This window comes from Falco rusticolus, chromosome 2 (genome assembly GCF_015220075.1).
Source record: "Falco rusticolus isolate bFalRus1 chromosome 2, bFalRus1.pri, whole genome shotgun sequence".
NCBI lineage: Eukaryota > Metazoa > Chordata > Aves > Falconiformes > Falconidae > Falco > Falco rusticolus.
In genome coordinates, this window is record NC_051188.1 from 20,880,805 (window position 1) to 20,906,429 (window position 25,625).

General features: G+C 36.5%; 1 protein-coding gene across 2 annotated transcripts in view; it reads left to right on the top strand.

Annotated features, from left to right (window-relative positions):
* The window catches only part of SGCG (sarcoglycan gamma), a 138,857-nt gene that overhangs the window by 11,628 nt on the left and 101,604 nt on the right, over positions 1 to 25,625 (top strand). The window lies entirely within an intron of this gene.

The window sequence follows — 25,625 nt, forward strand, 5'->3', positions numbered from 1 at the left end:
AAAACTTCAGGAAAAGAGTTCCAAGACAACTTTTAAAGTAGGCAATTAAGGCACAATTTAGTTTACTGAAGATGGGCACTGGGCCCTGTGGTGTCCTATCCGGCCAGCAGTTGTTGCTGCAGAACAGGAGTCTCACGTATTTGGTAGCTCCATGGAGATGGTTTAGGTACCCTAAGACACTTAAAATACATTTTTTTAGGCAACTGAAAAAGACCTCCATTGACAGAGTGCAGCTTTGCTGACAGGTAGACACATCCATGTAGATTTTTTTTCCCAATCTTGATGTGAATTGCACTTGGATTTCCCAAAGCCAAAATGATACTTCTTGAAACTTTTCAACAGCAAAATATATACGTGTACATTAATTTGATGAATAAAAAATCATTATTCCTATAAATAAGAGCCATAGTTTTGGGGATTGCATTGTGAAAAGGTATCCATGTGTATAACAGATATATTCCATATCTTGGCCTCTCCTCCCATTTTTTTCTACTGGTGATCTTGGAAGTTTGGAATGTGAGTTCAAGAAATTATTGATAAAGGAAATGGTTCAAAATGTTGTTACTCTGTTAAGTCCTCCAGGTTCTGGAAATGCATGAAATACGTATGCTGCCCCAGTTGACCTCATTGACTCAAAATTACCAGGCTGTCTTTCTGTGGTGCATAAAAATGCCATACATGTGTATGTATAGCAATGAAAAAAATGTATACAAGCAATAAGAAACTGTTTCTTACTTAACTGTCTTCCATTTCTACGGTATTCTTTAATGACAATGACTATATGAAAGCAATAAATTAACTAAAACCATCAGTGAGAATATTTTTATTATTTTATCTGCAGTCATGTGAAAAAAGAAAATGCATACCTGACAATAAGTGGATTGGCTGAAGTTGGTTGTAGTAACAAGCAATCTCTGCAGTCAGCTGCAACAAACAGCACATAGAAGTTGCCTGATACTCATAATATTTGAAGAGGCTGACGTGACTTTCTTTAACTCTGGAAGATGAATTCATTCTTTCTGTTCATCCTTTTGAATAGCTTATTAATACAGACATTATTCTAAAGGAGATGCTGGCATGTCTTTTCCCCCTGTTAGTTTAAGATGTAAACTCATTTAACATTAAATACCTGAATTACACTTTTTCATAATCTAGGACTTTAATGAGAAAAAAATAATGAGATAAAATTGAGATGCTCCAGGCTTTTGTCACAAGAAAGCAATTGGTACTGCATGAGAAATAGGGGCAACTGGTGATATCTTCAATAGTCACAGAAGATTAAGGAAATAGGGTGATTCAAATGGAAAGAAAAGATTATCTCTTTTTCTTGTAAAACACTTTATCATTATTCTCTAGAATCAGTTGACAGGAACAAATGAGAATCTTAAACTCAAACTGTTGATAATAGAAAGAACACAATGCTGGTATGTAAAAATGTCTGAAAGATATTCAGCAGTTTCGTTTGTCTACTCAAAATGGATATTAAAATCATAATAATTTTGTGATAACAGTCTGGGAAATGGTATCCTTTTATGGCAGATGAAATAAATCTCCTTTAACGTGGAAGGAATGTCTTTATATCATAGAATAGAATCATAGAATGGTTTGTGTTGGAAAGGACCTTTAAGATCATCTAGTTCCAATGGGGTGGGGGGCAGAGTTCCACTAGACCAGGTTGGCTGAAGCTCCATCCACCTGGCCTTCAACACCAGTATGTCCCAAAAGAGTTAGGGATCGTAGAGTAGCCTGTATATCGTTGGAGATAATCAGAAGTTAGAGTTAGCTGTCTGCATAGAGCTATGTGCAGATATTTGCAGGTGTGTGAGTTTCAGCAACTATTGTGGAAATTGCTGTGACTTTGCTGCCAATGTAACTGTTCGACACAGCAAGCACAATGCTGTGAGAGGATGTGTGCACTGTCTTTATTTACTGGCATAGTTTTTCCATGCTACACCAATGACATTATGCAAAGAGGACTCTTGTAACAGTGTATTAAATAACAAGACTAATTAAATAACTAAAAGATCTGTATTTCTGAACATCTGTATTTGCCAATATACCTTAAACTTCCATGCTATATATTCTCTATCTGTCCAGATAACTACTTTAAATTCAAGAACTGCCACATACTGTGAAATACTTAGGTTATTATGAAAAATTTAGTAAGAGATTCTAAAACCAGAGTTTGAGTTAATAGTAGAGCAGCTGAAAATGGAAAAGTTTAGATTTCTTTTTCCTGCATTATGTTTAGGATTTCATTATAAGTAATGCTTCAAAAATCTATGAGGATCAAATGTTTAATTGAATGATGATGGCTGCATATGGAAATGACATGACACTTGTAAATGTTACAGAGTGCTCAGATACAAATCCAACAGAAAATATTAAAGTGGAAGTAGTTGAAACACTTTTGTGTCCAGGGGAAAAAAAGGAGTAGTATTTCCTGTAGGTAAATGGAGGTGAGCTCACCTCTACAAACTGAGAAAAAGATTAACTTCTGTTTCACAGTAGTTGACCCTTAGAATATTGACTATTCAGTCAAGAACCAAAATGAAGTAAGTGGTTTTGGTGATACTGTGGGTTAATACTGAGGTGGTAGTACTGATAGTCTGTGTTGACTTGTTATCTAAGCAAGACAATTTTTGTAGCTTTCCAGCTTTTAAGTAGACTATGAAATTTTCTGGAGTAGTGTTGAAATTTCAGTAATTGACTCATTATAAAATCATGTAAATGAACAAGCCTCTGTTCCAAACCCCTTCAGTTCTTAAGGAAAGTCGAAACCTTTAAGCTTCCAATGATTTGTAGCAGCAAGTACTTTCTATTTACTCCTAGGAAATAGTGGGCATCAAATTCCTTTCTGATGAGATACTTCTGCTCTCTGTTGACAGATAAAAGGTTTTAATAGCTTTTGCTTATGTAATGCTAAAATGACTGTCATTGTCTCTATGACTTCTCCGTTACTTTTATGTCTTCTTCTCTTTTTAATTTTAAAACTTGATCAATAAAACCTGTAAATGTTATTATATTGTCTCCTCATGTGAGTTATCATCAGTCATCATCCATACCTATGCAACACTGCCCTATATCGCTTCAGTAAATGGAGATGCTGATGGCATTAGCAGGCTGTCCTCTCAACTATGTATGTTATTACTAGGCCATTGAAACATACTTTTCAGTGGATTTGCAGGCAGTCAGCTGCTCTACAATACACTTAAAAATTAGAAAAAATTGAATTGAATTTTAGGTTGTGCATTAGGTTGTGTGTACTTTTCCACCTTGCTGTTTCATCTTCCTTTTTTTTTTGTATTTCTGCTTAGTTCTCTATGTATTCTCCCATTTCATTATCTCCAGTTGTTCCTTGCCAGTGTGCTTTACCACTACAGATTGTTTACATCTTCTCCACCCTTTTTCATTCCCTTGCTTTTGTTTGCTTTTCTTATCCTATTTCTTGGTTTCTCTTTTGCATGCTGTTCCCCTTTCTTCATATCTCTTACCTCTTATGAAGGAATCTTATCACTCCTCTTTAGTATAGATAACTTTTTCTGTTCGTTGCCTGAGCATAAGCCAGTTGAATTTTGAAAGCCCAGTGAAAAGGTGTCTGGGTTCATTGCATAGCAAAATTCTACAGTGAGCTCCAATAACTGGAAGGAGAAACTGCAGAGAAGTTTTGCTTAGCCTAGAGGAAGATTTCTCATTAACTGGTTTCAGGAGGTTGTTGTAGATTAGTTTTAAGTAAGATACAGGTAAAACATTTTGTTATGGAAGTGTGTGGACGTTTGACTTACTGAAGAGTCAATAGTGTAGTTAGTGTGCTGTAGGAAATTAATACATAGTCTTTCTCACCACAGCTGTCATAAGAAACCATGAGGTTTGTTTCAATGAGTTTGGTATTTCTAAATTTTATATGTCTTCTCCATCATCATTATTGAGTTATGGTCTGTTCCACTAACAAATGTTTGAACTTTTTCCATTACAGAAATGTCTGTTTACAGGCAGGAAAACATTCTACTCACGGGTAGAGGTCTTAGAGTGCTTCTTACCAGAATTAAACAAATGTAATTAAAGGTGTGGTTCTGGTGACTTACTGTTCTTGAATAGTTCACTTTTTGTCTATAGAAGTAAATACTTAAATAAGACATGACACTATTCCATGCCATTCGGAGTGCCTTGTGTCTCTCAGAATATTGGCCTTACATTTTAATAGCAAATCTAACAGATCTAATGTAAATACAGAGAGTACATAGTAATATATTACTGAGAAGTTGTTCTCTGGTTTTGTGTCTGATTTTATAATAAAATTATAATGTTGAACTTCTGTACAGTAAGACTAAATAGGGCCCAGCTTGCCAAGTGGATAAATCTCATAGCTTATTTAGTGACAGGAGACACTTCCCATGCCATGTAACCTTTTGTTCAGTGGCAGAAGGTATAGCACTACTTAGAAGTGTCAGACTATATTGCAATCACGTAAGAATCCAATTATCTTTTTTTTTAACTTTCCCAATTTATTTTTTTTTTAACAACCAGCCATGCTGAAATTGTAATGAGAATTCACAGGGTTACTTCAGCAGATAGATGGCAGAATGAACATGTTTATAACTGGAATAAAAATGTTCTGGTTTATCACAAGTCCTTCCTATTATCTTGTTTACTTTTAGCAAGGTATGGCAGAATGGAATCCTGTAATATAGTAAACATTACCTCAGAAAAAGCTTCAAACAGCCCCCTTTTTGTTTATGTGCGTGTATATATATAATTAATAAGATATATAAGAACACACACATACACTTTTTTATATTTTGTTTACATATTTACTTCTCAGCTAGACCTGCTGATACATTTTAGTTTTTAATATTTTCTGGCTACACAAATCACTTTTTCCCATTTATGTCAAACTTGAGTTGATAGTAACATTAAGGTCATAGTGTTTTGGTAGCTTAACCATGGAAACACCTTATCAAAACTGCACAATGTCAAAGCAGCTTGACGTTGCATGTAATTACTAATCAAAAGCAATCCTAGCAGGCAGTTCAAATATTTCAACTGAACAAAAATACCATAACTTTGTTTTCCTTTATAAGTAACAAACAAGGTCGCAGTAACTGGCCAAGGGAAGAGCATCTAACCAAACTTCCCAGGCCTAAACTTTTCCCTTATATTGCTGCAAAGCTGAAAATAAAATGTTAATAAATTTTAAAAAATATTTTTTCCCCACTCCAGAAATACTAGGCTAACTCCATATTCATTGTAGAGTTCCACGTGTGCTACTCCAAGGAATTTGGAGTAAGCTGCTGCCATCAAAAACAATTGATTAGCCCTACTGCTGAACTCTTCCCAAAAATCTTTGTGGGACAATACAGTGGAAAGGCTGTGGATAGTTCTGTGATGGCTGTCTAGTTCCAGCCACTATCTTTTTCTGAAAACTTATGACCTCTCCTTTGGCATGAGATTGCATTTGTCACTGTGATAGGAAGTGAGCTTTTTGGTCATTTGAAAATCAGCACACTGGAAACATGTCACCACCAGCAGGGCTTGTCCAGTACAGTGCTTGTTCCTTGGTTTCTGTCCCGAAGATCCTGAGAAAAGGAGGCACCAGAAGCTGATTGGACTGCTATTGCTGGTACAGTTAGTTCATCCTGTAGCTTGACACTGAAAGTTCTCTGGAAAAGAGGGTAGCTGATAGTAGGATAAGTGTCAAGTGAGTTACACCCATGCACTGCTAATGAGCAGGCACTCTTTACAAGAAATTGTAAAAGCAGGTTTTGCATACATTGCACAGGTAAAAAGACAAATTCTGTTGTTGAGTTCACTGTAAGTCAGAGTCTTGTAACAGATCTTATATATTTGTAAATGTTAAATGTTTTGAATATTGATATTCTTAAAACATACCTGTTTAAGGTACTGTGAAAAATACTTGGTGCAGGATACATATATAGGTAATAATGGACATAATAATCATTAGCAGATGTCAGGGACAGGTTAAATGCTATGGAGGTTGTCCTTCTGAGAGGGGAATACATGATCTTTGCAAATACACCACATGCCCAAGCTGTCATCCTGAAAAATTATAGGTCATAATCAAATGAATGTAAATTTCTTCATTATGATGTGTTTTTGCAGACTGTTTTCAGGATTTTATATTAAAAATTTAAGTTGTATTTATGGGCTATGTTTCTTAAAGTTCTTGAAAGATGTCAATGAGTACCATAAATAACTGCAATTTATGTGCTGTAAGCTACGTAAAACCAAACTAAATATAATCTAATCCTTATTAGATTATAAGAAAGGAAATACTGTGTATAACATTGAGCCTTTTGTATACAAACTTACAAAATACACAAAACCAAATAGTCTCATAATGAGTGGTTACCTTTTCACAATGACTAGCAAGGTGTCTCTTTTCTCAAGGGTACTTCTTATTGGGAATATTTTGGAAGGCATTTGCCTGTGCTAAATATAACCTACTATGCATAGTTCAACAGTTGTTTAAAATAATTTATGGGTTGGTGTATAATGCACATATGGTTAGACATGTATAGTCCAGTGGCTATACATTTTAGAAGTCCAAAATTCTTTCTTCAGAACAGAAGCAAGGGAGTTATTTTACGCTGGGGAGTACTGAATTTTATTTACTATAACTTGGAAAAAGGTATGGTTGATGAGCTGTCCACCTTTTTGATCATAGGCTAGAGAAAGAGACAGGGAAGCAAGAAACCAAATGCAGAAAGTTACTGGCTATTGGAGCGTACTGCCTCATCTTCCAAGAGAATGCCCTAACACCCAGGCTAGATTAATACTAGATAGGTTTAACTCTCAAGCCGGTCTGTTCATGCTGGATCATTGTGCAGCAAAGAATAAAAGATTTAGGTGTAACAGAGAATAAGTAACAGGGAACATAATGTAGTGTAATCAGAAAAAGTCTTCAGAGAGAAATATGTCCACTGACTACACCCGTTTCGTGAGATGATTAGTGGGAACTGGTTCATGTCTATTCTTCTCAAGCTTGAGACTCTTTGGAGCGGTAAGTAGGAGTGTACTATGGCATAGCAGCTGGTTCAGAACACTTTGGACTTTTACAACATAGGCTTTGTTCTTGAACTGCTTACCTCTGGAATGCCAGGTGATGGCCATCAGTATGTTTATACAAGCCATTGGTTTGCAGTACTTGCCTAGACATGATGTTGCTATAACTGTCACCACTGGTGAAGCTGTGATCCCAGAGTGTTTAGGGTTATCCTGTTTTATGGGATACAGCAGCATGAGCTAACATGACTTGTAATTTGGCATCTGTGATCATGTTGTACTGCAAAGTATGGAAGAAATGGCTGTCTTGCCAAGGATGGTTCTCTTTGCTTGTTTGCTTTCATCAAGTGTCAGCCCTCACTGCACAGAATGTGGGTTGAGAAAACTGAACTAGATTGTCCTATTGTCGTGAGATCAAGATTAGATCTAGAAATTTTTTGTGTAGAAGCCTAGGGTACCTGACACCTGCTTTTGCATTTTCTGGGCACCTGCATGTCTTTAGATAAAAGTCCTTCACCCTGTCCTAAAATGCCAGTTGTGCCAATGGTGTGAACTTCCCAGTCCCTGGACCGGATCATGCCTGGAGAGGGGACTGACTCTGGGAAAGTTACCAGGGCACAGAAATGTGAGTAGATGTTTCTTGACGTTTTGTGGCTGGCTTACAGCCAGCTTACATGCCTTTCCCTCCTGTCCAGTGTTCTTCTCACTTGGATACTCTTGTATTGTGAAGTTCTGGGCATTGCTACCTTTTCATGTATTTTTGAATCTATGGATATAAAATACTGTCTCATTTCCCTGACAATTCAGAATTAACAGCTGTAGCATAGTAAACAACTAGTGATGTAAAGGTAAGTAATACATTCTTGCAATCCAAAGATCAGACAAATAATTACAATATCTAGAAAGAGATGTGAGTATTGTTTTGTATATGTATGTAGTTTAAACAGCTGGAGGAAGCCACATGATGACACAACCTGTTACTTATGGGGGACTTAACTACTCCAGTAACTGTAACTAGTTAAGTAGTTAAGTAACTACTAGTTAAGTAGTTAAGTAACTACTCCAGTACTACAGTATCCTACTGTAAGAGCAATGCTGCTAGCCACAAGGCAGACCATGTATGGGACAGAGGGGTACTGCTGTGGTTACTAAAAATAAAACCATGTCACCCTAAGTAGTCTAGAATGGCTATCACATCTAGGAGCTGCTGTTTCTCCCACTATTGTGGGTTAGCCCCAGTAGGTGGCTAAGCTCCACACAGCTGCTGGGTCCCTTTCCCCAGTGGGACAGGGAAGAGAATTGGAAGGGTGAAAGTGGGAAAACTTGCAAGTTGAGATAAAGACAGTTTAATAGGTAAAGCAAAAGCTGTACACACAAGCAAACCAAAATAAGGAATTAATTCACTGCTTCTCATTGGCAGGTGGATGTTTAATCTTTTCCAGGAAAGCAGGGGTTCATCCTGTGTTATGGTTGCTTGGGCAGACAAATGCCATAACTCCAAATGCCACCCCTTTTCCTCCTCCTTTCCTCAAGCTGTTTTTCCTGAGCACAATGTCATATAGTATGGAATATCTATTTGGTCAATTGAGGTCAGCTGTCCTGGCTGTGTCCTTTCCTAATTTTTATGTACCCCCAGCCCATTTGTTGGTGTAGCAGTGTGAGAAACGGTGGCGGCCATGGGACTGTTCAGCAATAGCTGAAACATAGACCAAACCACTCTTTTGGTCTCAGATCCAAAGCATAGCACCATCTGAGCTGCTATGAAGAAAATTAACTCCATCTCAGGCAAAACCAGTACACTTATCATTAACCCACCCTGACCAACTATTTGTGTAAGAAGATTTGATCAGTGTAGGTCTTTGGCTAGTAAATGATCTCTTTCCACCTGTTAAGTTCTTCCAGCAAGAGATAGACTACTAGTCTGCAACAAGAAAATAGACTGTTGACCTCCCTTCTGTGTTGCTTCGTTTTCTTTCTATTCTTTCTCCATCATTTTTTCAAAGCGGAAGATGTCAGTTTTTGCAAAACGAGCTTTATTTGCTGTGAATTACGTGGCTTCTGGGATTGTGGTGAATGGTAAATCTGGTTTGATACTCTGTAACCCCTACGTCTACAAGCCCATGCACTCAGGACGGCCCTCAGGAGCTGTGGTGGCCTTGTAAATCAGAAAAGGAGTGAACAGAGTGATACAATAGCTTTTTATTTGTAGACTATTGCTTAACATTTTCTACCGATCAGGACTCCCATGTCCAACTAAAACTCGATTAAGAATACTTCAGGTTCACACTAATTCCACCACTCTGAGTATATGTTGTTCTTATGTGTGTATATGTAGATGTGTGTGTGTATGTAGATGTATGCATCTACACACATATAGAAAATCAGGGATTTGCAGGCTGCTCTGATGGAAGGGAGTGTTTAGAAGACTGACAGATCAGGCCAGTTTTAAATTTTAAAGCAAAACTTTTCCAAATTCATAAATTAACAACACAGTTTGTGTTGATAGTTAGTATTTACATCATTATCACTACATATATGAAAATATGAGTCTTTAGCAATTGTATTCCAGGTTAGCTGTGAATATATAAAACTGAGGATGGTGCAATACAATTAGCACTGATGACTATGGTGCTTCGTTTCAGTCATTGAGATCAAAATGATTAGGTTTGAAAGCCCTTTGACAAGAGAAGCTAGAACTGAAGTAGGCTTGTTTTTTCATCTGTATTTCCTCCTCATGTTTTTGTCCTCTTTGCCTTTCTCCCCCTAAAAGGGGGAAGGAGTGTCTTACCATCTCCTGAGACTGCTTAGTTTATTTTCCTTCCAGTTGTCCTTCTTGTGTATCTGACAGGATGTTCTGCCTATTTGCAATCCTCTTATCTTGTTAATATCTTGTGCTTGTTTTGTTCTTTGTCGATTTGTTGTTACTTGAAGGCCTACTGCATTTGCAGGTATCTTAATTTGTCCTTTTGGTGGTCATGTTGCTCACAAATACTTACGCATTGTCTCTGGCTGTGTCATCAACATGTTACAAAATACCTGCGTATTGGTTTTGATAACAATGTCTAGTTTTTTGCAGTACACTTACTTTACATTTTTTTTACAGTAGTTTTAGTACACACTTGCATTCAAGGCAAACTAATAATAAATATACCTATAAAAACTAATAACAATTATACCCTGATTAGAACACTCAAAATTTCTAGGTGTCACAGGCTTCTGTTCTAGCTACAGTTATCATCTGTATCAGGCTGAGTTAGAGGTATGTAAGCTCTCTCATGTCTCTTCCTTTGTTATTCAGTAGGTTTCCTTGGCCAGGATTTTTTCCAAATCGTTTCAAACTTCCAAAGCTGCATTGGAATTCCAGGATGGAATTGGAATCGGGATGTTTCTGTCTTCTTTTCTTCTGTGTTTGGGTTGTTTGTGGTTTGGTTGGAGTTTTTGGGGGGTGGAGGTGGGAAAACAGTTCCTCATACAGTATTGCCTGGGGTTTAAAAAGAGAGAGGGTGATAGGATTAATTGACCCTTCTGATGATTTTCCACAGCAGTTTCTGTTACCAGGAAATCAAAAGGGCATCACTGTGTCTGTTCAGAGGCTGTCCAGATGGTTAAAAGCTTCCTACGTGGTTCTGTCTGAGCCTCTGCTTTGTTCAAACCATATCAGTGAAATTGTTAAAAAAGAGATACTAAACTTAAGTGTTTGTAGAATGGCAATTGTTCATTCCATTCATATTTTCAGTAACCAGTTTGTTATTGCAGAGGCGTGCAGGACTGATGCTGCATTTGTTTGGCAGAGCAGATGTGCTCAGAGAATTTTAAAACCGACTTCCACTTAGTAAGTATGGCAGAGCTTTGTTAGCTTGCTTGTGTTGTGAATGTACATCTAGAAAGTACTTAAAAGACATGGAGAAAGTTCCTTTTTGTGTATATATTGCTTAAATGCACATTCATTAGCCTTCCCTTACATCTCCTTCAGAATTCCTCCTTCTAGGAGATGTGGGGTTAAAAGGAATTGAAAATACAATGACGATCGCTGCCTTTTTTTCTTTTCTTGCATTTCATGCTATAAGGTAAGGTGATGCATATTTCTGCTGATGCAAAAGGCATCCAGATGACATGCTACTTCACCCAGATAGGTGTGCAGACAGCAATGCGCAGTTAGGTGTGCACACAGTGTGAATGTGAGTAAAGCATCCCGTTTCAAAGAAATATACATGCCACTAATATTTCTTTCATCATATGTATGATGAACGGTACGTAAAAAAACTTCGTAAGAAAAAAATGTACACTGAAAGATAGGAATAATTGGGTAACGGTTGTAGTGAACAAATTAACAACCCTACAGTTTTAACTACCTGATATATTTGATAAAAACGCATGGTCTTTCTTTCAGGAATGTTTAGAGACTGTTTTACATCTTGAAATACATCTTTATAGTTTGCTTCCATTTTTCTGTATCAGGATTTCTAAATAATTCTGAGTACTTTCATTTTCAGTAGACCTACCTAGAACCCTCATGAAGCTGTGTTAGTCTTTCGTATTTCCCTTGAAACCAAGTTGTATTACATAATCTAGGCATTTGGATAGTTGTCTTTTATCTCCAGAGTCTAAAGCCATGCAGGTTCATTCGCAAGGTTGTTTTCTAAAAGAATGAGTGTGTAAATCACCATACATAGGTTGCCAAAGTAGATTTGAGAATTCCTTGCACTGGCTCATTAAATAGGTAAATTTATCCAAATAAAGTAGCATTCTTTACATTAGTAGTTCTAATTACAATAGAAACTATTTCAATTCTATGGAATTTTGTTTCGTATAATAGCTTCTTCTGCCTTTCTATAAACTGTAAACTCCCTCTTTTTAAAGACTTTTCTCTTTGTATTTTAGTGTGTACCTATCCCATTTAAACCTGAACATCTAAGCTGTTAATTTGCTCTCATTTGACTGAGGAACATCTGAATAAGTTCTAACACTTTAAAAATAATCTTCCTATCAAAAGTTGACAGTTTTCAACCTTCATTTTAATACTGCTACCACTTCGGTACTTGTTCTTTAATTCTCAGAAAATTGGATGCTAAAATAAAAGCTTCTTTGCATTCTGTCAGTCTTTAGCATTGTCATGTGTAATTTCTATTCTTCAATGCATCTGGAAGCTTTAGATGCAGCTTTTTGACTGATTTTGTTGTTGTTGTACCCTGAGAAGTAAAAGTGAGATAAATTCATAAGTTTCTGAAGTATGTGTCATGAAGGCAAAGCAGCCATGAAAAGAACCAGATAAAGCAAATGATTGTATACTTTGGCTTGGAATCTGGCTAGAGATATTTGCTTTCAAATCTTAGATAAGCCTTTTGAGCAATACTAGTTTGTTTCATTGACATGCATGACATCACGTGCTCCTGCACATGGAAAATTACATCAGTAAAAAATATCTCATTGATTATAGGTTCCTCAGATTTCCAGAAAGCTTTCAAGAGATTTCCTAACCAAAAGTTTAAGAAACTGAGCAACCATGGCACAAGTAGTAGGGTACTGAAAGGATAAACAGATGGCTAAAACTTAAGAGTGTAAGAATATATGCTAAATTTTTGCCGTGGAGGAGCATTGTCTTTGGAGATCTGCAACAGTCTGTGCTGAGATCTGTTCACATGACACAGGTCTTGCACAATGCACATGACTTATACTATCATAGAAAAGACGTAGAAAAAAGGCTATGTAGGGTTTCGGAGGTCTGATATTTCAAAAGTAGTAAGAATTAGGATCAATTGATTAGCTTCAGAAGGAGCGTCTAATGCTAAGTGCTGAGACAGTAGTATGGCAAATGAAATCCAGGTTACAGAAACGTAAGTTATGTTAAAATAGAACAGAGTACTTCAGTTGGAAGAGACCTTCAATGAGCATGTAGTCCAGCTGCTGTGTTGTCCTCCTGAAAGACAGAATGTCTCTCAGTATGTTTCCTTGATGCTTTCTTCATTGCATCAAAATACCATTAATCTAGAGGATTCACCTCCTGGTGCTCTTTGGCCTTGTGCTTCTCAAGCTAGCTCTCTGTTGTTTTGTTCTTTACCTTTGCATGTATGAGCCTTACAGAAGGTTTCCCAAAGTCTTCATTTCCACTGTGGGAAGTGGGTTCTGTTGTTTCGGTATAGCGATTTGTCCTAACACATGTGGTGATGTGTTTGAACCTGTTATGATATTACTGGTACTTGAGTGACCTCAGTAGCTGTTCTTTAACATCTCACCTCAGACATCCTGCCATAAAGCCACCTGTCAAGCACTGCGCCATTCCCAAAGTCTACAGTCACTTTTATAATAGAGCTGTTCGAACTGATGGTTGGGTGGTGCAAGCCATCATCTGTTGTTAGAATACTTATTTGAGCCCCTCAAAGAAAGTGGTTTCTAGTTCTATACATACATTAGATAGAAAAGGCAAATCTTTTCTGCATACGTCTTTGCATCTGAAAGGAACTGATTGAAGGTGGCAGTGGTACAAAAATGGCAGCTGTGTGTGTTCTGTTTCATGCAGTGTTAGTGGGGCAGAGCATTTCTCCTATGAACACTGCAAGGTAAGACTTCAGTCTTTTGTGATTAGGATAAATACACCCTTTGTTAAAATGCACTTGTGAATTATCCAAGGCAGGAACACCATTACTGGTAAGGAGAATTTCCCCTCTTGGTTTTGAAAGCTACAGTCATGAGAAAGCACTTCAAAAATGCAACTAAGCAAGAATATCAGTGTAAAGAAGGGACTGGAGACGTAACAGCCCTTTCAGTTGAGAAGATACGGAAGATGTTGGATGAAGGTAAAAAAGACATTGGAGATAAGCTTTGTTTCTCCACCTAGCTGCAATGTGCTGTGTTTATGAATGCTGGTACAAGAATTCCCATATGTAATGCTGCATTAGTTTCACAGACAGGAGCTTGATGAAAAGAGAATTTATTTTTATGTCTTGAATTAAGCCCTATGGTAAAAAGCTGTAAAATCATCTACTTCAGCAACAGATGCATGGTAGATAGTGAGTATTTCGGTTTTATACTACATTTTTTGCATATTTTTGTAGATTAGTTGAAGCAGTTGAAAAGTAAATATAATGTGAGCAGATTTTATCTCAAATGGGGTTCAATAGCTACTATTAGATTTTAACATGGAAAGTAAGATTTACTGTATAGGCAGTGGAAGATTTACAGTGGTATGTTTGAAATGATTACTGGTTCTGAGGGAATGACACAGAACCTTCACTGCATTGATAATTGAAAATTACTGTTTTAATAAGACAAAAAAAAAACCAAACCACCCACAGCTCAATTATGCTTAGTTATCTTTTGGGAATGCAAAATAAGTATAAGGTTTGCTTTGGTTTTTTTAACTTTACTTAATAAGAATTTAACACACTATTAGCTTCCATATGTGTCCATCTGTTAGTCTTGCTATTTTTTAGCTCATCTTGCTAATTGGGTCCTTTGCTCTCCTCTGGATCTATTCCTTGGGCCTACACAGAACAAGCAGTTGATTTTATGTGGCATTTCCAGTTAGAGCATTTGAAAAAATTATTTTAAGGTAGTTATATTTTTCATAGAGGAATATAAGTAAGCATGTTAATTTTAGTCTTTACCAAGCGTGGAAGTGGAACTATGAATCTGTCCTTGCTTGTCATATTTATTTTCTTAATGTGCCATTTAAAAATTTATATAGCCAAAAATATTTTTTGTTAATTATGTTGACTTTTTTTAAAAAATAAATGAGTGTATAACACTGATGCTCTAAGTAAATATGAATTACGTTGACATATTTCCTCCATATTTTTTGGTAAACCATAAAATAATTAACAAATGCAAATTACCTGCTTATCTTTGCTAGTATAAGGAGAAGATTTAAAGATATGCTATAGACCATATGCAAATCATTGTTCCAAATGCTGATGATTGCTTGAAAAGACAGCAAGCTATATAAGGTATAGGGTTACTTTTAAGAACGCATCACAAGTAGAAATAATAGTACAAACCAAACAAAACCCACTGATGTAATCAATGAGACCATACTAATATATTTGTGAATCTTTTTGAAAAATGTCTTGTCAGATATGGACCAAACAGATAATTACATGGACTGCAGTTAAGTGAAAGTTTAAATTTATGCTTACACTTATATCTGCCAGTGATCCCACTGCAGTGTAGGAAGTACAAAAAAATACAGTCTAATACACGTGCGAATCTCTGCAATACTGTGGTTTCAGAAACCAATTTTGTCACTGTGAGTAATTTGGAGTAACATAGTGTGACAACTGAAGCTTTCTAATTAATTTTAAAATTAATGCATCTGTGAATGTTAAAACTTTAAAATTTAAGGCATGTGATCCATGATATTTTGTCCGGCCTAGAGTCTAAAGTAACAATGTGTGGTATGGATAGACAGACTTGTTTGTGGTACTTAACAGAATACATTAACAGAATACTTCAGATTTTAGATGGCATTCACATAAATTAGATGTTTACTTTATTTCATTCTTTTTATTGGAGCAAGGGAATATAGCCTAGCTAATCAGGAACGGATTGCGTATTTCTTTAAAGTCCATATCAGAATGTCTACATATAATGCTTAGTGCAGACCATTTCATATATTTCTCTGTGTCCTGATCCATTTGCGTTTGATTAAAATATATGGATGTAATATATAGATCCTCATGTGATTTATCCATTCTAAGCCATGGTTTGAGGATTAACCAAGTGTCCATGCAAGACTGCCCACACAGATTATTTGAACATGAGTGAAGAAACAACACCACCACCACCGATTTCATCGAGAAGGCAGCTGGTTCTTGCCAGAGAACCAGTGACTGGCAATGAGAGGTGGTTAAATCTGTTCTTTTGCAGTGAAAGGCAAGGGAAGAATACAAGAACTTTGCAATATATGAGGATATAAAATGCTGCTTGAGCCAAGAGATACAATTAAATGAAGAAAATTCTACTTTATGAATTGGCCTCTCCTGTAGAGGTTACATTGTATGATTAAATGGGTGTACTAATTTCCTGTATCATCTTGGGAAACATGTTACTGGAAAATGTTTAGTGTGTACAATTTGTTGCACACATAATCAAAATCCTAAAGGCCATTCTTGTTAACCTGTAACTTCCAAGTCAAGCATCATGAGCAGAACTGGTATCTGCCCATAGCACATAGCAAATTAGCTACTGAAACAGCATCCTCGGAATGCTCCTTATTTGTTCAGGGTGTCTCCTGTGACAGTGAGAGTACCTCTATTAGCTGATCCCAGAATAAGGTCAAACATTCCCACAGTGCTTTACCACCTGTTCTTGTCCTAGTCTCTCATTGTATGGCATTCACGTGAAGCATTATTACAATCTGCCCCAATGATTGAACAGCTTCCCCAGCAACAGTCCAAACACATTTTCATTCAACTTCTTCCAAACAGTTTCTGAGTATGTAACCTGAAGGTAAGTCATTGTCTTCACTTTTTCAGTCACTTGGCTATCCGTGTCACTGCAGAAAGAGTATTCCTATGTGCTGCTGGATGCTGACTATCACAAATGCAACACTTGATTTCTGTCTTCCCTAACTTCCTAGTCTTCAGCTAATGACATATTCAGGGACCCCATCATGTAAATCAGTATGGCTAGAGGCAACTTCTCTTCTAGCCTGGGTGTCAAAGTGCCAATCCCTCCTTGATTCAGCCTTAAAAATTTAAAGGAGAACACAATATCCAAAAATACTGCATCTCTTCTTGTACCATTCTCTGGAGAAAATCGGAATATAGTATTGGCCAGAACTTTTCTTCCTGAACTATTTCAGTTGCCTAAAAAACCACCATCCATTTAGTTTGTTTGGTCCTGTGGCAACTAATAGAGATTTGCGGGGGAGTTTTGGGAGATATCTATATATAGTCACATGCACCCAGGTATGTATTGAGCTCTATATCTGTTTTTAAAATGCAGCTTCATTGATTTTTTTTTTTCTTCTTTTGGGGCTATTCTATAGAAAGTAGCCAAGGATTCTTAAATTGTATAAGAAATAAGAACTACCAGCTATTGATAGTAAACTAGTATGTCTGTGACTTTAGAAAAAGCTTAAAATCCAAGCACAATCAGGAAGGAGAATTACATTAAGTATCTACTAGAGCTTGTTTGAGAATATAAAAAATTAAGTGGTCTGGTATTGATGTTTTTGCCAAGCTCAGAATCAAATTTTAAGGATCCGGTGAAGCAGGTAAAATCAGTTAAATGTAAAGTCTAAAACCACAATTAAAGTAAGATAGCCCCAAAGGTATGTACACATTCTGAAAATCTGAAAGCTTTGGCACTGATGACTCATGTGTTATAGGTCATCCCTTAAGGCTCCTTCCTATCAATATTCCAGGAAACATCAAGAATACTTCCTTAGAAAATGGTACAAACTGTAGATAGCTGTATGTCATGGTTAAACTGGGTATGCAGGTAATTATACTGTAAATAAAAGGGTCCATTCTTACAGTAGCTGACCAGTGTAACACACTTTTACACTGATTTTTGGTGCTTGTCTGCTCTGATGGTTTTTAAAAACATAACAGAGTAGGTCAAAGGCTGTCAGACACCTTTATCTTAGGAAATAGTGCATTTCTGGAAGTTGTTTCCTGATGGAGGGGCTGATCTGTGACTTGGCTTTATATTTGGTTTTCTACAACTGTTTTCTAATACCTAATGGACTGGGTGTTTGACTGCACAGCTGAAAACGGAGCAGCCTTCCTTGGTAGTATAGTTATCCAGGCAGTAAATGAGATGGTCATACGAAGTAGGATGCAGCTGTTATCAGTTTAGCTCATGCAAAACTAAATAAGCGTGAGGAATAAAGATAAGAAGTAAGATGTTTTGACTAAATAACAGGGAAAAGGGCTTTTAACCATAGCTTATGTTACTTTGGCTAGTAATCTGAAACCATTATGAATCACAAGTTCACTAAAGGAAAAACTTAGACATTTGTTGATAATGTTTATGACTAAGATCAAACCAGTTGTGTCCTGTTTTGCATAATGAGAGCAGCTGAGTAGAGCCTACTTCATTTTGTGGCCCATTTCTGTACTTGGCTTTTCTTTTTTTGGTGTTGGTTTTTTTTGGGGTTTTTTTTTTTCAAAATAGCCTGTCAGAATGGGATCCCAATTATAATAAACATTGCTCCACATAGCACTCCAGAAAGAATGTTAGGTGTGCTTTTACTTCTTGTTTAAACTAATCTAACTAATTTCCAAGTATATTCTAACTTTGCTTAGTAAGGTAGGGTGTCAGATTCTTGAAGGCTGCCAAAATTATTAATTTATATCTGTCAGTTTTAAGCCATTGGTTTTACTATGGTTACTCTGCTTGCTGTCATTGCCCACAGTTCAGCCTCATGAATAACCCTTCAAAATACTAGATAATTACACTATTCCCATGCCTAATTTACACATTTCAATCAAACAAGAAATAGCTTATGGTCTATTCCCTGGTTGATTATAGCTCCTTCTATACTAAAAGGGCTACGCTTATGATTTACTTGCTTATGCCATATGGCAAGTTTCTAATTAAATACACTTCTCATGTGCCTAATTTTTTCTCCTTGCACTTTGGCAAAGCTAAAATCTCAGTAGGGCCAACAGATTGTTGGGGTATATTATTAACATTAATAATTGTTATTTTTACAGTCTTTGTAGCAAATGATATCTCAACAAATATGATGGATCAAGGGCTGTGTCTTAACCTTTGGTAGTAAGGCTCTACTTCTGTACAAGTTCAGAATTTCAAACCAGATTCTTAAAAATGATTTGCTGTACACTTCTACTCTTGCACTTTAAAGGCTCTTTTGAGTTTCTTCCATGGATCTGAGCACAAATACCTATTTTATTATGGTGATTGGTGTGAAAAGCTGTTTGTCCTTTTTCTGCTTGCTTTCCATTGGCCTTCTTTTTGTCTTCCTAGAACATCAGAAGAGGTGAAGACTGAGGATTTCAGCTAAACACTGAGCTTCCATTGTTTGTCTGATAAGGACAATGATCTTGATCCAGAAAAGTGACTCTGGGTTAAGTACAGCAGTCTGGCATTCCTAAATTTGGTTCAGTGCAGAGTCTCTATGGAGTGATCTCAGGAATATCATCAATTAAATTATATTTTCAAATGTAGCTGCATTTTGTTAACCAAAGATTGTCCAGGCCTTCGAGGTGAGGAATTCTTTCTGTGAACTGTTTTGCTGGGTTGATTCTGTACCTGTATGGTATAGGTCTAAACTGACTGTAGCAGTTTAGAAGTGAGGGACTTGAACTTGGTTCCAGAGTGAAAAATGGAAACACTACAAAATACTGTATATTTCTAGTTTCCAAAATAACAGTTAATGTATGTGTTTTTCAGGCTATTTTACTTTATAATACTGAAAATGCTTTTTATTGTGCCTTTTCTCACCCTCCCCCCATTTTTGGTATTTTAAAATGCTAAGACTTTTTTCTTTGACATTCTTTTAATGACTCATAGGGTATAGTATGATTCTGAGTGCAAAATAAAGAGCAATTTACTTCATAACAGTTTTACAATGGCAACTTGTAAAGTGGGAAGTCATTAATTATTCAGAGTTTTACAGCATAGTTTTGAATGAAAAATAAAATGCTTTGGGAACATGCTGCCTTCTTGGCTACCAAAAAAACACAGGAGATAATCAGTACTGGATAAAAGTTTTTCCTACACTGTCTGCAAGATACTATTTCATTCAGTAACAGTGGAAATATATGTGATTTCAGAGAACGCATAATTTGGTTATAATGTGGCCATATACTTTTCAAACTACTGGGAAGAATATCTTTTTGTCCATTAGTTAATTCATCCTAATGTAAACATAGGTGGGTATGGCAGATTGCCTAATTCGGGATCTTCTTGTTCTTACTTGCTGTGCTTCATTAGTAAGAGTGACTGAATCAGGTAAGACCTCATGAAAGCAGAGAAGGTTGTTTATTGCATAAGGACACTGAAAAATACTCCAGAAAAAACAATTTCAGAAAACACAAGTTTACCAAGGAGTAAAAAGAGAGGAATACAGCAAGGGTCTAGGAGTCTGCAGCCTCAGCGGAACAGTCAAGAGCAGAAATTGCTGTAAAGTCGCAGAGCTGCAAGTTAGATTTCACAGGTGATACAATGGAAACCTGGATTCTGAAGAAAACTCCAGAGTTTTCTGCAACTCATAAAATTACTGAGGGGACAGACATCAGGTCTGAAAGCAAGGATTCTTCTCATTGAGCAGGTACTCTCTGAACAAAGAGAAATAGGCAGGGAATGACTTGTTTGTAAGCTTTCTTCTGTTTATATTCTGCCTTACTTAGCTGCTTCCAGGTTCTCCATTAAAAAAAAGCCCTTATATTTTATAGTGAAATTTTTTCCACTAACTTTTTTAAAAAAAAATAGTTTACTTTGAGTAGCTCACTGTAAGGGAAAGTTTTAAGCAGATTCACTTCAAAGTTCTGTTTTATATGTGTAAATATAAGGACTAATTGTGATAGATCCTGTAAACTCATGTAACTTTCTTATACAGCTGAAACCTTCATTATTCCTTTTTGTCTTTTACACTGAATATTCGACAGAACTTGTGAATACAAGCAATCATATAAAATGAAAATATTTAAAACTTCTTTTTGACTAGATTATTGCTAAATAAAATTTAGGATATAGATTCTGTATGCTTGCTTTGCTCACTTGTTGGTTTATACTAACATTGTCATTTCTCTTGGAGCAAGATTTATGTACATTTTACACATTAACTAACACATACCTTTGCGTTAACTCCTTCAATTTTATTTATTTTCTTCTGGGTTTGGTTAGCTTTTACATTTTCCTTCATTTTTTGGAAGCACTTCTGAGATTTTGAAAACTGAACCTTTCACACAAAAGAAATTCAAAAAAGTTCTCTTTAGGACTCATAACGAATGTATTTGATTTATACTAGCTAAACAGCCAGTCTTACTTATTCTGTCTTTGAGCATACATGCTGGTCTGTAGTAAGACCATCCCACAAATATAAAATTGCAATCAACTAAAACTTTCTGAGTGTTGAGTCTGTCAGGGAATGAGCTCTGGGACCATGGTTCCTGTTATAGTGTCCTGGCCAGAGCACTGTAATTTTCACATTTCCATCTCTTCTTCTACGTCTTTTGGAACAAGAAACATTCTTCTTGTGTGCCTTACCTAATCATTTTTTTCCTCTCATGCTTCCTTTCTTTCTTGAAAGATGCATGCTGATACTGAATGAAAAAAGTAGTCTAACTAATGACATAGACACTGAATCACAGGATTTAAACAGAGTTCTAGATGCTTTTATATGCTTTTATTTCAAATGCAGATTAGATACACCTCTTTATTATGTCAAAATCAAATGTAATGTTACTGAAAAATAACGTTTACTGATAAAAGAAAATGGGGGGGGCTTTTGTATCTGTCAATCAGCTATACATCTGTGAGTAGAGAAGGAAACAAGAAAAATGCAAGAAGATAAAAGAATTAGAAAGAAAGCAAAAGACTGTGGTAAAGTCATCGTATTCTTTAGGGTTTGTATCTGTACATGGGTACAGATGCAGACCTTCCAAGATGTATCACACCTACTCTACCGTGGAGGGACAGTCATTCAGTTTTCTGTTTTATGCAGCCACATATACTGGGTGACAGCTGTGTGTTTCACTTTAATTCTTCACAGTTCAGATATCCCAAGGCAGAAGACTAGACTATCCTGCTCTGGACATTTAATGGGTCTAGGGTTTTTGCTTTTTTTTTTTAGTAAAGGACAAGTGATATAAAAGGAAATATTATGCCCAAAGATCATGAAACACGGTTCTCTGTTGATTGCCAGTGCTATTGGTATCTGTTGTAGAAGTGATTTGACATACTGTGCAGAATACACTGTAAATGTACTATTCTGACTGTCATAGTTCTTGCAGATGGACCTGTGAGTAGCTGCACAGTGAATCGTATCCTAAAATAAAAATCCCAATGCACACAATAATGAACCTGTTAAAAAGCACTTCACTCCAGTGAAGTCCAGACTATTGCAGAGTTTCATATAAACCAAAGTACACATTTCTGGGTTTCTTCCTGAGGAAAAGCTAACAATTAACTCCTCAATCCAACAGTAGTTGAATTTCATATTTAGGAGAATGCTTGAAGTCTACTATCCATGCAATAATACAAAATCATTCCAAATCTGCTTTCTAACAACAAATTTAACATTTGGCGGGTTTTTTTCTCCCCAGTATTACATTAGGCAACATCTTCTGCCTTTAAGATACTATTATAGCACAGTCTCTCCATTGTGTCTTCCAGTCTGCATGCAAGCCACAGACTCCAGATTAGTCTTTCCTCCTCAGGTTGAGTCTTTGAAAGGGTCTACAAACCTGAGCTTGATTATTTGCTCTTAGAAAAGCAATTTGTCCCATTGTACATTTATTCCTTTAATCTTTATTTTTTTTTTGTCTGTCAGGCTCATCTTCGCACAGAGTACAGCAGTGAGCATAAAGTATGCATGCAGCTTTTCACTTGCTGCCTCACTACTTAACCTCTTTAAGGATCATACAGAATTAAACCCGCACAAATTAAATAGTTTTTTAATCCAGGCAGAAGATAGCATTTAACACCGGACCAAAAAAATCCCCTACTAGCCCTTTGTGACAGTTTTAGTCTGTTTCATGTAAATTCACTTTGTGCCTATGTTGATTTGAAAAACGAGTCAGTAGAGCAGCTAAAACAGGAGGTGTCTGGAGCCATTGAACATATGGGGAGGAGATTGCAGGTGACAGAATGTGGCCAAAAAAAAAAAAAAAAGGAGATAGAAAGGATAAGAGTGTGGCAGCAAGGAACTGGGAAGTTAACAGCTGAAGCAAAGCTGAAATATTGATAGGATGATCAGGGAGTAGACCTACAGCCAGCTGTTTGTGCTCACAGATGGAAAAAATTCCTGGAAACTAGACATGAGGACCTGCACTGACATGCTGGGCAGTTAGATACTTATTTAGAAGTCCTTTTATTTTTACCTCATCTTGCATAGTCATTTTCAGATTGTTCTGTTGTAATTTATTCTCAATCATACTCTAATAAAACATAAATATTCTGAGTTTCAAAGCTGTTTTGCACCTCCTTATAGATATGCAATGAAACAGTCTAGGCAGATCTCTCTTAAAACCTTGTATATTTGGGGGTCCTGTGCTTACCAAAGATTCCTGTTCAAGTATTCTCCACCTTGTTTAAGTAACTATTTAAAACAGTTGCATTTTTATAGCTTTAATAGGCACAACAGTAACTTTCAAATGTTTCTTTCTATTTATATGTGAAAGATTAAGTCCTCCTTTGACTCACTGTTTTGCTCGGGTTTAGAAGATGACGTACCTTTCTAGATATGCACCATAGCCCTATTCTTAGGAAGGGGCAAGGTCTCTGTCAATAAATGGCCTGCTGTCCTATCCCTTGCAAATTTAAAAGGCACATCACACATAGCCAACTCAAAATGCTTTGAAGGGAAACACTAAAAAATTTGTTTCCAACAGTTCTTGTTTCATATCATATTAGAGCCTTCAACAGCAGTGGAAAGTCAGGAGAACTGGAAAAAGTCTTTTTTGAAAAGATGATTTTTTTGTTGCATCATTATTCAAACTCACAAGTGATTAACATGCACAAGAACAAGAACTGAGAAGACTTGAACATTTCCTCTCAGTTCTTGGAAGTCCAGAGATGTCTAGTAACTAATCACTTGTTATGTTTTCTGACTATTATTAAAATTACCCCCCACTTTAATTGCTTGACATGTTGGTTGGTTTTGGTTTTCACATTCAGTGATTCTAATAGATATTTTTTTTTTTTTCAGTTGGTAGTTCTAATTGGTATATATTTGCATGTGAATTTTACTTTTTTTCCAAAGTATATGCCATTTTATCATTAATGTACATTGCTTTTGCTGTACTACTTGACCTTTCTGAACTTTTATCAAGGTATCTTTTAATATTTCATATGGCAAAACTTCTGTTTCATCTGGAGTTATATATCTGTACAACCTAATTTTAGCTGGTTTACTGTTTGCCACATAATTACAGTTGTTCAGCAGTAGAGGCTCTGTTCTTAGTTAACTTTGTTATTAACTATCTGTTACAATGCAAGTTTGGGAATGCAGGAGACTTGGGGAATCTTGTTTATTTCCTGAGGGGGGACTGTGATGGACTGCCTAATTTTAGGGCACAAAAAGAAAGATACTGCATATGAAGTGCCATGGTTTAACCTGGCAGGTGGCTGAACACCATACAGCTAGTTGCTTGCTCCCAGCACCCACCCCTCCACCTCCCTGCAGTGGGATGGGGAGAAGAATTGGGGGGGGGGGGGGGGGGGGAATTAAAATTCATGAGTGAGGTAAAGACAGTTTAGTAGAACAGAAAAGGAAGGGAAAATATTAATAACACCACCAACAATAATAGAATTATAATATACAAAGCAAGTGAGGCATGATGCAGTTGCTAACCACATGCCTACCAATTGCCCAGACAGTTTATGAGCAGCAGCCCCTGGCCAGCTTTTGACATCGTACTGAGCATGACATTATATGGTATGGAATATCCCTGTGGCCTGTTCAGGTCAGTTGCCCTGGCTGTGTCTCCTCCCAGCTGCTTATGCCCTTCCAGCCTGCTCCCTGGTGGACTGGTGTGAGAAGCTGAAAAATCTTTTATTTAGTGTAAACACGGCTTAGCAACAGCTAAAACATCAGTGTGTTACCAACATTATTGTGGTACTAAATCCAAAACACAGCATTATACCAGCTACTAGGAAGAAAATTAACACTATCCCAGCCAAACCTAAGACAATATCCACTCCTCATTCTATGCCATTTATGGCCTCACAGACTTGAAAAATATCTGAATAAGTTAAGAAGTTGATAAAGATAGGACCAAATGGCTTCTATGTCTGTTTTAGTGAGATGAATTAAATGGATATGTGGTAGTCATTGTAATCTCCACTATTGTATTGTCTTGTACTTTGAGGGATAAGCAGATGTTCTTGAAATCTTTAGGTGTGCACAGTATTTTTGTCAAAATTCTATTTTTTTGCACTAAAAAAAAGTGACATATTTTAATGGCATAATATTCAAACCACACTATATGTATCTTTTCCCATTGTTTTTTTTTTCCTGGAATAAGTTTGCAAGTACTGCTAATTAAGACACATGCTGGTATGAGTGGTTTCTGACAATGGAAGATAAATGTTTGCTTAGTTACCTTTCTAGGACTAAGTCATCAGTCATTGACTTTCAAAATCCAATTGAAAAAGGATGTTGGCAGTTTCTGTTGAGGAACAGGACATCAGCATTCTTGAACTGTGAAGATAATTCCTTGGCTCAGAGACTTAGTTTTTGTACAGATGCAATGAAACCCCATAACTGAAGTCATAGTTCATTATACTAATGCATTCTAATGCTAGATGGAATTTTAACATTGCAAGAGAAATATTTTTTATTATTTTTCACATAGATTTTTGACTAACATTTATTTCTCATTTACTGTAGACTGTGCTGTCATGAACATTTGCAGTCCAAACCAGTGCTGGGTGTTCATTGTTTCATTTGTGTTCCACAAGTTTAGTCT